General features: G+C 56.2%; 1 protein-coding gene across 1 annotated transcript in view; it reads left to right on the forward strand.

Annotated features, from left to right (window-relative positions):
• The first annotated feature begins 7,671 nt into the window (after positions 1–7,671).
• The window catches only part of CDH22 (cadherin 22), a 162,892-nt gene continuing 156,805 nt past the window's right edge, over positions 7,672–13,758 (forward strand). The window contains exon 1 of the mRNA XM_034787414.1: positions 7,672–7,790. The gene's annotated coding sequence lies outside the window, so the exon portion shown is untranslated. The remainder of the gene's footprint in view (positions 7,791–13,758) is intronic.

The raw sequence follows: 13,758 nt of genomic DNA on the forward strand, positions 1-13,758 counted from the left end.
TGGGAAGCAGGGGGAGCGTCCAGAGGCAACTGCATGGGCAGACTGCTAATGGGACTGCTCCTGGAGTGAGCGGCGGCGTGCAAGCCTGTGAATGGGAATCGATGGGGGCGCGTGATGCAGCAGGAGAGCAGCCGGGAATAGAGCCGAAAGAGCAGAGCGAGAGGGACTGGCAGAGAGCAGATACCAAGTGAGAGCAGGGGCAAGGAAGTGCCCAATGGAGATGTCCCGGGAGAGGGGGACAACTTTGGGCTCTCTCCGGACACCCTATGAGGAGCAGCTCTTAACCGTGGCATGTCCGGAGAAATGGATAACCATGCACATGCTGCTGCTTGTATGGTGAAACCCACTCCACACAGGCGGCTGCACTTCCCCCAGCCCTCCACACTGAGCTAGGACTCTGGCTCCCAGCACATGTGAGGAGGATGATGCCTGAGCTGCTGGGCTGATCCAGGCAGAGCTTCCCTGTCAGCTGAATCTGCAATGGCTCCCCCTCCTCACATCGTCAGCAGCTGCTCCAGATGCCCAGAGGCTCTGAAACCTCCCCTTATCAGTGCAAAAGGCCCAGGGTGCTCAGTGCTGTGCAAGAGACAAGTACAGGCCTGATGCCTGCCTTGCACAGCTTACAAAGCCCCTTGTTCGAGATCACCCAGGGCTCCCCTCTGTTCGCTTTGAAACCAATGGGAGGTTTGCAGGGACCAGGATCAGGGGAGTTTGGAAACTGTTAGTCAAGGAGGACTGTGTTAAACGAAGAGGAACACATGGGCCGGAGATAGCTATGCACTCCGTGCTACAGCGGGGCTGTCCATCCTAGGCACAGATCGGTTACCCATGTGAACGCCACCTCAGGGCAGGGCCAGCCCTGCACAAAGCTCCCTCCTTCCTCGGCCTCACTAACGCCCCCTGCTGCACTCAGTGTCTCCAATTTACAGAATTTCCTTGGCGGGCTGCCTGCAGCCCACCTTATCGCGCCAGAGCTGCCACACAGCACTCCTTCTGCTTCTTCTGCCACTGGAACTGCTCAGTGCAATGGAAACTGTGGGATTAGGTCAATTTCAACAGCCCCCCTAGGTCAGTTACCAATTACCTGCACTAGATACTGGTTTGAAAAGGAGCCTCTGATCTTTTCAACTTGCTCATTTTCCTCTTTCCGTTTCAAATTCTCCACTGCTGGAAATAACTCCAGCCTTTTACAGACCATAGTAAATGAGGATTTCATCCCGTTCCTTTGGTTTTGCTGATATGGACTTTTTCCTACACAGATGATGCCAAGGACAATCCGAGCTGTTTCCAGACTCTTCCACCTGGGTCCTTCTAGCCCCGGCCACCTGGATGATGTCAGGCAGCACTAATGGTGCATGGAGCGTTTTCGGATAGGCCATTGACCCCAGTACGTTATCCTGGACTGGCCTTTTCTTCTCTGCCTGGGCGAGGCATCCTGCTTTCTCAGCGTGAATTTAGAGCTGGGTGAAATGTGTTGGATTGGCAGGTCAAGGGGGCTAGGACCCTCTTCCCCAGTGCACAGGCAGTACTGGCAGCAGAAGTACAAGTTTCCCTATCAGTGTGCTCCTGCCCTGCCCTGCCCTGGAAGGAGAAGGAAATTCAGGCTCTATGGCCCAGTCAGTCCTCTCTGGAGAGGCTGCCAGCAAAGGGCCAACCATGGAGGGGTCTTCTGCAGGGAGGACACCTAGGAGCCGGATGGCGATGTCCCGTAGTGTTTGCATAGTAACCACAGTCACGCAGCTGACTTGGAACCAGTGAAATGCTCTGACCTATGCCAGCCTGATCCCCACTTTTTGTGCTGATGAAGATGCAGTCTCATAGCGCTGGCTGGGGCCAGGCACACTGTGGGAGGTGGCCGTAGGAGGTCATAGCTTGCTTATCCATTGGGGCTAGTGCAGGGTAGTTCCCCCTCACGTCTCCCAGCCCAGGAGCTTGCCAGTGGAGAGGCTCAGTGGCCCCTGGAGTCTCACTGCATGCAGGCTGCAGGCTCCTGGGGAGCAGAGAGGGAGCTATTTGGTGGTGTGGTTTCAGACTCCCCTGTGGTTCTTGGGGCCTACCATGGAGTCATGCAAGCCCCATCCCAAAGCAGGAGCTTGGCACACAAATGCAGCAGCACATTTTACATAAAGTTCAATTAAATATTTGCTTTATAATTGCGCAACAAATTATTCATAAAGGCATCAGAATCTAATCACTGGGCTGACACGATGGAGTCTGCAAATGACATAGTACCCGGGGAGAATAAAGATTGGGAAGAGCTGCCAGCCTCTTCCCGCTGCATGGGACGGGGGCCGGGACCTGATGCCGGGGCTGCCTCAGAACCAAGCGCTGGCTCCCAGTCTCTGAGGAGAGTTCAGCATGGCCCCAAGCAAGCCAGGGAGCGTCCAGCCCGATGTCCTAGCAGCAGTGCAAGGTGCCACCGTGTGGGGAGTGGCTGTGGGGCAGCAGGGTGGGGTGTTTGCAGTGTGGCCAACTCTCACGATTTTGTCATGAGTCTCATAATTACTGTTTTCCTTAAAGCCCCAGCTCCTGGAGTCAAGTGGATCTGTGATGATTTCAGCCTTCGTTCTTCAATAAAAAGTAAGTTTCTAGCCCTCATGGTTGTGGAGAAAGCTTCAAACTGTGATTCCCAGTGCAACTACAGGCTCAAAAAGCAGAAGGCAAATAAAAAACCCCCAAATCTATTATTTTTATACAATCTCATGATTTTAAAGCCAATCTCATGATTTTTGGTGAGCCTGACTCGTGCATTTTGAACATTTGGCGTTGGCAGTACTGAATTTGTCCCCACCTCACCCACTCAGGGTTCTATGTGCCTGGCCCCAGGGGTGGGCAATGTACCCGCCCCCGAAGGGACGAGGGGGCACAGGGCGGGCACGGTAGGCTAAAGGGGCAGGCCAGGCCAGGCCGGGGTAGGCCCGCTCCGGCCAGGCTACGCTGAGGAAGGCTGGCTTGGCTTGGGGCAGGTTTGGAGTGTTGACAGCTCTCGTGATCTTGTCACGAAAGCTGCTGTTGTACAGGGCTGGAGCCGGTCTCTGGTGAGGCGCTGCGGCTCTCTCAGGATTTCAGCCTGAGCTTTGATGGGGCTGCTGCTCCCTGACTGAGCAGATGGTGTCGTCCTGCAGTTCCGGCTGCCACCAGCAGAGGCTGCCGCTCCCCAGCTGGGTGCTGCAGGGCCCTGCTCTCCAGGGTGGGTCCTGGGCCCTGAGAGAGGTGGGTGTTGGAGGGTGCCCCTTGGAGCGCCCCCTCTGCCTGGCACTGAGCCTGGCCCGCATCTTGGGGCCCCCTCTGCCTCGTGCATGGAGCCTGGCCTGCCCCAATGTGGGGAGCTGCTTTGCCGTATTGCCCCACCTGTGTTCTGAGCACCTGGCCGCTGGCCCTGCTGCTCCCCCAGAACGGCTGCACTTGGATACAAGGGGGCTGAGAGTGAACGACAGTGGAGGGAGGGCTGGCTGGCTGGATGGATGGATGGGGAGACAGCCAGCCAGCCAGCCAGCCAGCAGCCAGCCATGGCCAGTGGATGGAGAGTTCTATTAATGGGCGCTGGCTCTGCCACCAGAGAGGTGAGTCACAGAGCTCGTCCCACTCTTGTGCAGCTGGATCCATTGCTCCAGCGGAGGTACGGCAGCGGGATTCAGAGAGTAGGGAGAGCAGGCGGCACAGGCTTCTCAGCGAGGCATTCCCACAGAAACCCCTGCTCCTTGGCTGTGTCAGGCAGGTCAGAGCCCCCCACGCTCTTGCTCCCACTAACCTCAGCTAAGATCAGTGTCTCCCTCTCCCTGCTCCCAGGTGAAAGAACCCTGCAAAGCAAGAGAGCCCAGTGAGGAATGGCCTGAAAGCAGCACAGCTCCCTCCGCGAAGTCCCTCTCTGGAGCGACTCCAGCCCTAATGGAGCAGAGAGCAACTGCTGGCAGTTGGCAGACAGCCTGGGAAAGACAAACCCACCAGGAGATGCTGGCTGTCAGGGGAGGGCTCAGCTTCTTCTGGCCAGCAGGAGGTAATGTGGGGATGAGAGCAGAGGCTGTAGCTACAGGGGAAACTCCCTGCTACTCCAGGAACCGCCTCTCCTGGCAGGAAGCTCAGCAGGGAATGGGGCAGGAGTGCTGGCTTGGGGAAGCTCCTAGCTACTCCGGACTTACCCAGCAGGGCTGCAGGGATAGCTCCCAGCGGCTCCAATCTCTTCTCCCAGCAGCTGCCTGCTTGAGGTTGGAGGTCTGAGAACCAGAGGAGGAAATCCCAATAAATAGTTTTTATCTTGTTGTGTTTACAAGAGCAGTGGAGGGAGATAATCTCAGTGTTTGTGAAGCAGGGAGATTTTCTCAGAGAAAATGGCAAATTTCCATCCTGTGTCGGGAGGCCCCGTTTCTTTTCTGATATTTCTTTAGTTGTTCATGTCACGGCCCTTCAGTCTGAGCAGTTTTACAAATGTGCTGTGAAGATGAAACGCCAGAGAAAGCTGCTCAAGATCAAGTTGGGAAAGCTTTTAACTTTCAACTGCTACAGACAAAGGCCCCCAGAGAGCGGGAGAACACGGGGATTGGGAAGAGGCAGAGAGAAGGAGTAAAAAGAGAGAAGGGAGAATAGACATGTGAAAGAGGCAGAGCAGAGAAGACAAATCACAACAAAACCAAGACTGAAAGACAACAGGTGAATGGTAGAAAGAGAAAAGAGACCGAGATGGAGAGAATAAAGAGACAGGCTTGGAGCCCAGGGAGTGCGGAAGGAGGCTAGAATGAGGGGAGAGCACCACAGACTGGGGAGAGTGAGAAAATACAAAGGCAGCTATTCGAAGGGTAGGCTGGATGGATCAATGAGGGGGCTAAACGGAGAGAGAAGCCAGATGGGAACGAAATCCCCATAGAGCTAAAGGGGAAGGCAGCAGATTCCAAGGGAGACTGAGGAGGGTTTCAGTCATTCTGAGAATTAAAGAGGTGGCATGAAAGTGGAAGGGAAATGCAAGCAAGGGAAGGGCAGGGAATGAGGACAGGGCTGCAGATGGAAGAGGGAGAGAGGAATTCAAGGACAGAGGGAGCCTGGAGGAACCCCACTGGGGGAGCAGCATGTGGAAGGCCAGTTCACCCTGGAAAGCAGAGTCCGGGGGCTGGGTTCTGCTCTTCCCATCCCTTTCCCTTCTTGTGCCTTTCTCCCATGGCACCCTGGGTGATCCCGGCCTGCTCTCCTGTCTGAGCTGTCCAGCTCTGATCTCAGGCCATTATCTGTACATCTCTCCTGAGCACTCCTGGAAGGGGCTGTAATAAAACCCCTGCTCAGTGTCTGGGTCAGATGAGCCTGGCCTCAGGCCAACCAGCCCTTGTCTGTGTAGAGAGGACCTGGGACAGGGCCTGGCTAGCTGTGCCAAGTTCCTGTAGCGAGTCAAAGAGAGGAGCCCAGCCCCACACACAGCAGCGCTGTCACCCCATACTCAGTGGGGACGGGTCTGTGGAATAGAAATAAACATCCCCCTGCTCCAGGGAGTGAGCAAAGGTGGGGCTGGAGGTCCAAGCACTGCAGAAATGGGGCAGAACACCTGCAGGCAAATGCCATGGGGCCTCCACGTCTCACCTAGCCTGCTGGCCACTGGACGTGGGCTCGCACTGCCCCTCCCCTGTGCCCACTGTCCAGATGGAGGGTGTCTCATCGCTGCCTCTGCACCTCAGCCTGACCTCTGCCTCCTTCCCGCTCAGAGCCCTGGCCCCCAGACGAGGCTTCCCACCCCCTGAAGGGTGGTGAAGGGGGTATTATGACACATGTAGTGCCTTTGTCAGGCACTTTGATGAGACCAGTGGGTCTAGCTGTCTGTATAGCAGGCACGGGGAGGACAGGCTGATCCCAGGCACCTTGGGAGGGGGTGGACATACCTCGGGCTCTGGGTTGGGAGTTAGTGTTTGTTGGGCCACAAACTTCGCAGCCACACTCAGGAAGGCAGGTCCCTGCTGGCAGACCCCAGAGGCAGCCCAGAGCTCCAGACTGTTCTGTTGTGGCGCGCCCTTCTTGAGCCTCACTCACGGCCTGTGCCCTGCATGCCAGGGAGCCTCTCTCTGGCTTGCTGAACGCCAGCAGAGGCTGTGGCTCCCCTCTCCCCGTAGTTAGCAGCACTGACCCTGCTCAGAAGCTGGTGCTGCAAGAGGCACTGACTCCACTGGTGCCCTGCTGGATCCAGCAGCCCAGCATGGGGCCAGGAGTGCTGTGACCCTGGAGCACCCTCAGCTCCCGACCATTTGAGATCAGTAAAGATCCCCGGCTGGCCGTCAGCGCCTGTGTCCTGGCCGGATCCTGACGGGTGCTTACACTGAGCTCCCTGCAGTTCCTGGGTAGTTTCAGTTGGACCCAGGTTTCTTGTTGTAAACTGTTGGGTCATGTAACTGTCTGCGGTTTAACGGCGCCTATGCTCCGCCTCAGAGGTGGTGGCTTTTCAGCGTAAAAATGAATGATTCCTGTACGTGCCACCTGTTCGTCAGTGCCCTGGCCCTGTGCACATGGATAGAAACTCGGCTGTGTGACTTCTGCTGGGCTGGGCTGGGGGCTGGATCCCAGGATGGGGTGTGGGGGAGGGAGGATGGGGGTGCATGGGGAGCCGTGTGGGGGAGGGATCCCAGGATGGGGTGTGGAGGATGGGGGTGCCTAGGGGGGCCGTGTGGGGGAGGGATCCCGGGATGGGTGTGGGGGAGGGAGGATGGGGGTGCATAGGGGGGCCGTGTGGGGGAGGGATCCTGGGATGGGGTGTGGGGGAGGGAGGATGGGGGTGCATAGGGGGGCCATGTGGGGGAGGGAGGATGGGAGTGCATAGGAGGGCCATGTGGGGGAGGGATCCCGGGATGGGTGTGGGGGAGGACGGATGGGGGTGTGCAGGAGGGCAGATGTGGGTGCATAGCGGGGCCGTGTGGGGGAGGGATTCTGGGATGGGTGTGGGGGAGGGAGAATGGGGGTGCATAGGAGGGCCATGTGGGGGAGGGATCCCGGGATGGGTGTGGGGGAGGACGGATGGGGGTGTGCAGGAGGGCAGATGGGGGTGCATAGTGGGGCCATGTGGAGGAGGGAGGGTGGGGGTGAATGGGGGGCTGTGCGGGGGAGGGCGGATGGGGGTGCATGTGGGGGCCGTGGGGGGGAGGGAGCATAGGGGTGTATAGGGGGGCCATGTGGGGGAGGGAGGATGGGGGTGCATGGGGGGCCCTGTGGGGAAGGGATCTGGGGATGGGTGTGCGGGAGGGCGGATGGGGGTGTGCAGGAGGGTGAATGGGGATGCATAGAGGGGCCGTGTGGGGGAGGGCGGATGAGGGTGTATAGGGGGGCCGTGTGGGGGAGGGATCCCGGGATGGGTGTGGGGAAGGGAGGATAGGGGTACATGGGGGGCCGTGTGGGGAAGGGATCTGGGGATGGGTGTGCAGGAGGGCGGATGGGGGTGCATAGAGGGGCCGTGTGGGGTGCATGGGGGGCCGTGTGGGGGAGGGAGGGCGGATGGGGGTGTGGCACAATAACCCCCCGTTATTGCGCCCCAGGCTGGGGCCGGTCCGTGGGGCAGGCCCCCGGCGGAGCCCCCCCCAGCGCTGCATTCTCCGCGTCTCCGGCAGGGGCCGGGCCGGGCTGGGCTGGGCGGAGGCGGCTCTCCCCGCCCAGGCGCCCCAGTCACACTCCAGCCCGCTCCGCTCCGCTCCGCGCCGCCCGCCCGCCCGCTCTGCCGGCTCGGCACCAGGAGCCGGGCTGCGCTGGGCTCGTCCCGGGGCCCCGCCGGGTGCGGGCCATGCCCCGTCCCCAGCCCCGCGCCGGAGCCGCCGGAGGAGCCGCCGCCCGAGGTAAGAGCCGCTGCCGGGGACGGCGCTGCCGGAGCTTCCCGGAGCAGAGCGAGCGCTGCCTGCCGGCTCTCGGAGCTGCAGCCCGGGCAGGCGGCGGGGTCCGGGGCGCCGGCTCGCTCCCTGCCGGGCCCCCTCCGAGCCGAGGGGCGAGAAGCCCAACTTCCCCGGCTCGCTCCTCGCTGCAAACTTTCCTGCCGCTGCAGGCTGGGTCCCCCCGTCTCCGGGCAGAGCTGCCCCGGGCAGAGCGGGGGCCAGGGCTCGGGTCCGGGCGGGGGGCGACCCGGGGAGTTTGGGGGCCTGGGGCCGTGGCAGTGAATCTTGGGCTGAATCACGTTTAATGACCCTTTCCCAGGTGACTCACCTGAGCGCTGTTTGAGGGGCTGTGGGGCCGGGCTGGTGCCCCAAGCTGCAGTGGGTCAGAGGGGCGCTCACTGGGCAAAGAACTGGGCACAAACTCATCTGCTTCACATCATCCCCCTCAAGTCACTGGGCCATGGCCACCCCAGCCTGGGCTTGACTGGTCACGGTGGGTTTTGTTACATGGCGCGGTTTGGCCAGGGGCTGTCGCTCTGTGTGCATTGGGATCCGAACGGGATGATATTGGAAAGCCCTGTGCCCAGTGACCCCTGCCACCTTCCTAGGCTGTGGGGTGAGGGAATGATGCCTCCGGAGCCGGAGCCAGGGCCGTGACTTCGGGAAGTGAAGTGAATGTAAAGCAGATGAGCTGTTCTCTGTCCTATGGCTGGGCAGTGCCCTCTCTCCAGGGACGTGGCATGTACAATATGTACACGACAATGGAGATTGTCACAGGCGTCTCTGTGTCAGTCCTAGGGATTTCTAGAGCACCCATCGCCGCAGTGTCTAGGCACTCAAATGGCTGCAGTTCACCCCTACGCCAATGTTACCTTTACAAGAAACCATCTGAGACTCCTTTAGTCATGTTTGTTCTTTGCTCCTGTCTAAGCGTGGAGAGTTAAATGACCTATTTATTCACCCGACCAGGATCGGGCCAGCCCCTGCCAGCAGCCACCAGGAGATTGGTACATTTGCCCTTTCTGCTGTATAGCACTGCCACCCCATTTGCACCAGGGTGTCCCCTGATTCCTTTCGGCAGAGTCAGGATTCTCTCTCTCTCAATGGAGCCACGTTTTCTAATAAACTAAAAATAACTGTACTAAAACAGGCACTCTTCTTCCTTAAACTGTGGCTCCCAAGTGCCCAATAGGCATCTCTGCAAAGACAGTCTGGGAGCATGTGCTGTAAGCAGCAAACACCTGGGAAAGGTTTTGCTTGTCCTTTGCGTCCAGCTACTGCCGTTCATCTGGGGCCCAAGGCTGTAAAGCACTGAGTGCTACAACTGAGCATGCCTACGCCTGGAGCCCTAACCTTGGGAGACCCGGGCAGTACCCCAGTACCACAAGGGGTTGGAGTGGCAGCCCAACGCTGCCTCTTGTTCACTTGTGTCCTTCTGAATGGCCCTTAAAGTTAGTTTTTTCCTCCTTTTTCATGTGTTTTTTTAAAATGAACAAAGCCTGTTACAGAACCAATGATGTGAATAGCAGCAAGCATGGGCTAAGCGCTCGGGTGAAGTTCAAACCAATGAACCACAAGGCAGCGCAGTGTGAGAGTCGGGACAGAGTATGAGACTGTTCGGGGTGAAGTGAGCGGCTCCCTCCTGCTCTGAGGGTACTTGGATGGCCTGGGGAATGAGAGCAGCAACGTGCCTCGCAGGTACCGCCTGAGCTGTCATTTCTGTTCTCCTGGGGAAATTTCAAATGCAAACTATTTCCTCAGGACCCGTTTCAATCGCTCATGAGAGCCTGATATTTACAGAGTGTTTGAAACCTGCAGACTCTAGTTTAATAGATTGTGGACTCTATTTTCCAGGAAGCTCAGCTTAGATGCAGCATCAGGTTGTGCTAAGGTTTCTCTCATAAAACCTGCAGATGCTCCCCTAGCTACTTGATCTAGAGAGCAAGTGCAGCAGACCCTTCTCAGAGTTACAGATCATGGCCGTTTTGCATAAGTTTTCAAAATTCCCCAATAATCTGTTCCTCCAGACTGGCTGACTTTGGAGTTATATACAGTAAAAGCAGGGAACGAGAGAGTCTTGCATGTTTCTTTCTGGGCTGAGACCTTGCTGGCTGTGTTCCAGCTCCAACTGTGTTTTTCTGTCTCTGTGACAAACCCCTAGAAATGCTGACATGGTCTCGAGTTGATGACTATAGCTTGAAGCAGAGTCCACAGAAAGCTGACCAAGGTAGACCAAATTCTGCCCCGATTTATAAGCTGTGTGTCACGGAGTGTGGGGGGACACAAGGCCCTGCACCCCCGGCTTCCTGTGATTCACCATGACTCTCAGCCAGCCAGTAAAGCAGAAGGTTTATTTAGATGACAGGAACACAGTCCAAGACAGGTCTTGCAGGCACAGACAACAGGATCCCCCCGAGTTAGGTCCATCTTGGGGTCCCAGAGCACCACAGCCCCCTTGGGAGGTCAGAGCCCTGTCTGCCTCCCAGCCAACTCCTGAAACTCCCCCTTCAGTGTCCCCTCCCACAGCTTTTGTTCAGTTTCCCCGGGCAAAGGTGTCACCTGGCCTCCAACCCCTTCCTGGGTTCTCACCTTACATGCTCAGGTATCTTCCCTCAAGGCCAGTCTCCCATCCCCCAATGCAGACTCTCCTAGCCACACTCCCCTGCCTTCCCAGCCAACACTCCCCACTCAGCATTCAAAGACCACATTAAGAACAGTCCCAGTTTGTCACACTGTGCCACTCGGTTGGGTTCAGTGAGATTGAGAACAGAGTGATCCAGACTGGGTTCCTTGCAAGAATTGTTGGGTTGTCAAGAGTTTTTTTTTTAAAAATCGCCGTTTGATATACAGTAAATACCAGCTTTGCCCCTGCAATACAAATCAAGCACTTGCCCTTTGCTTTTGGTGTCTGATACTGTGCAGTGGGAGACATGGATTTTAAACTCCCAACAGTGGAGTCATCGGTAAAATCAGGCCAATTTTAAAACTTCCTTTTACATTAAATTAGCAAATGTCACAGAAACTATGTCAAAAGGCCTTCCTCAGGTGAAAGAGAAGGTATAAAAACAAAATTCCCTACCTCTGTTTCAAACAGCACCTGAGGCTATTAAAACTGGGTATTTAAAACATCTACAGACCCAATCCTGCACGTTGTCACTCAGCTGAATAAGGATTTTCAGGATCAGGCCCTGAGTCACTATTTACCATGTATGTTGTTTTGTTATTTGGGGATTTATTTCCACTTGGACAATGAAAACAGAGTAGTTTGTTTTACCTTTATTTAGAATCAGTTTCTAGTAAATTTCACTTTCATCTTCTTAGGCACAAGTCCAAAGCAGCAGGATTTGGGTTGCAAAGGAGCCAGGGGAAATCTTTGCTGTTTGAAAAACCATTTCATGTCCATTGACTCTTTATTTTTATTTGCATGGAGGTATTAAGTGTTTTTCAAGCTTCTCTGAAGAAACCCAAGTTTTAGGTCAAATTTGACTTGCCATTGTCCCTTTAAATTATAATTACAGAATTTTCAAATAATACTTTCTGCATTCTGAAAGCCCGTGTTTGAAATGTGTAGAGATACTGGTCAAAGGATGGAGTGTTGTGGCCATACTTGCTTTTCTCCTGTATTGGCCTTTACATATTTGTACATGTACATACCGGATGGAGTGTGTGAGCATAAGTAAGTTTTACACCTATGTAGTTCCCATGCAAGTGTATTTTGTGTATCTATGTAATAATGTCACCACATAAATGTCTGTGCATGTGCTGACCTATAGTTTAATTATGTCGGTTTATAAGGAATAATGTTTCAAGGGTACATGTATGTGTAGGATTCCTTGCATTGGGTGTATGGATTGTACAATCTATATCGAGTGTGTGACTGGCTTGCTGTTCCCTGGATCTCTGCTCCATCTCTGGGGTCGGTTTGTTGTGTGGCTTCTGGGGGAAGAGTGGTTGGTTGGAGGGGTGCGTGGACCAGCCTTGTGTCCTTGGTCCTAGACCTTGAATTTTCTTTGCTCCCCAGTTTTAGATGGCATTGTCCTGTGCTGTGCTCTGACCTGGCGTTGGCAGCTCAGCCTGGCATTGTAACTGTGCCTGTCCAGCCAGGCAGGGAGACAGTAGCACTTGGTCTGCTGCTTTTCCCGAGGGTGACTGACTGACTGACCCACACAGGCTGTGCCCCAGGTGTCTCTTCAGGGAGCTGGAGGTGGGAGGGAGATGGGGGTCAGTGACTTCCTTTGCTTTCTGGATCTTCCTGCAGCATTTGATTTTTCACCCAGGGCAGCTGTCCCCAGAAAGGCTTTGTTTCCCTTTGTTTTCTTGTGCCGTTGGACTTTGTTTGGGGTTAGTGACTGTATCAGCCCTGGCTCTGTCTCAGCACAGATGGAGCCCGCGTTTTGCCTGCTTGGTTCAGCCACAAGGAGCCGTCCGTCCATCAGCCGGTCTTGGCTTGGGTGCGGGGAGGTTGGTTTGCGGGGTGCTAGATGCTTGTTAACATTAATGCAGGGCGGGTGCCTGCTGCCTGCTCAGCCCTCAGGGATTTTACATCTTCTGGGGCCTCGGATTTGTTTGTCGGAGTTCCCTGCCGAGGACGGGCTGGGGCATGTCAAGCCAAAGTCACTCTGATCCCATCGGCAGTCACCACAGGGATCCCTGACTCCAGGATTTAGATTCTTTGTTACATTTAATCAGGACTTTTTATTATTTGCAAAGCCTGTAAAAAGAGCCAGGGAAATGTGCAGGGACAGCACGTTCCAGTCGTTTTATCTTCTCCTCTGCAGGGGTCTGGATTACAGGGACTGCTCCAGACTCTCCGTGGGCTATCTTTGCGTCTCCTTCCTTGTCTGTTTCTTTCTGTCAGTCTCTGCCCCGCGCTGTGCTGAGGCTGTAGCAGGCTGGTTGTTGAGTGGCCCTGTGCAGTGCTGGAGTTTATCCTGGTTAATATGCCCCAAGCCTGCAGGTCGGGCAGCCACACGGGAGGCTCTCCACTGCCTCCAGCATCTCCTGAGCTTTGTTTTTCCACCTGGTCCATGTCAGAGGAGAGATGTGCCCAGCGTTCTCCCTCTGGTCGGGGAATTTCACCATGGGCAGCAAAGATGGGGAATTTGCCTATGGGAGCTTTGACCTTCCCCAATCCACAAGCCTGGCTGGGACCCCATAGAAGGAAGCGAGGGGTCTCCCACCTCCTTTGCTGAAGCCATAGGTCTGTGTCTTGTAGACGCTGCTCCTCAGAAGTCACTGGAGAGCCCCAGGGTGGTCTCACATAGGCCCTTGTGAGACTCTGCAGTTGTGGGGAGCAGCATTCAGGAGCTGGCTGTGTGGCATGGGGGACGTGCTGTTACTGCAGAGCTCGCGTTGCTGGGAGCAGCTCCAGGCATTGGCAGAACCTAGAGGGGGGGAGAGGCGCCTGAGTGAGGGTGGATTCCCTGCATGCAGGGACCAGACTTGGGGTGACTCTCACCCAGGTGAGAGCACTTACACGCAGCCTGAATTTTAGTTTCAACTGCCAATTTTTACAGTGTGTGATTGTTGCATCTATCAGCCAGGGCGGCCCCCCTCCCGCGAGCCTCCCGGGTACCCGTGAGCCAGGGCAGCCCCCCTCCCGTGAGCCCCCCGGATACCTGTGAGCCAGAGCCATCCCCTCGCCTCTGACCCCACCCCGGTATCTGTGAGCCAGCCCCGTCCCCTCACCTCTGACCCCCTCCAGGTATCTGTGAGCCAGCGTTGTCTCCTTGCCTCTGACCCGCCCCCTGGCGTATCAGAGCCAGTGCCATTCGCTTGCCCCCGGAGGTGTCACAGTGATGGGGATGATCTGTTGGTCAGAGCACTAACCTAGGACTTGGGAATTGAACCTGGATCTCCTACCTCTGTCACAGAGGGCCTATGAGACCTTGGGCCCAGCCCTTAGCCTCTGTGCCCCAGCCCTGTCTGTACAATG

This window comes from Trachemys scripta, chromosome 12 (assembly GCF_013100865.1).
Source record: "Trachemys scripta elegans isolate TJP31775 chromosome 12, CAS_Tse_1.0, whole genome shotgun sequence".
NCBI lineage: Eukaryota > Metazoa > Chordata > Testudines > Emydidae > Trachemys > Trachemys scripta.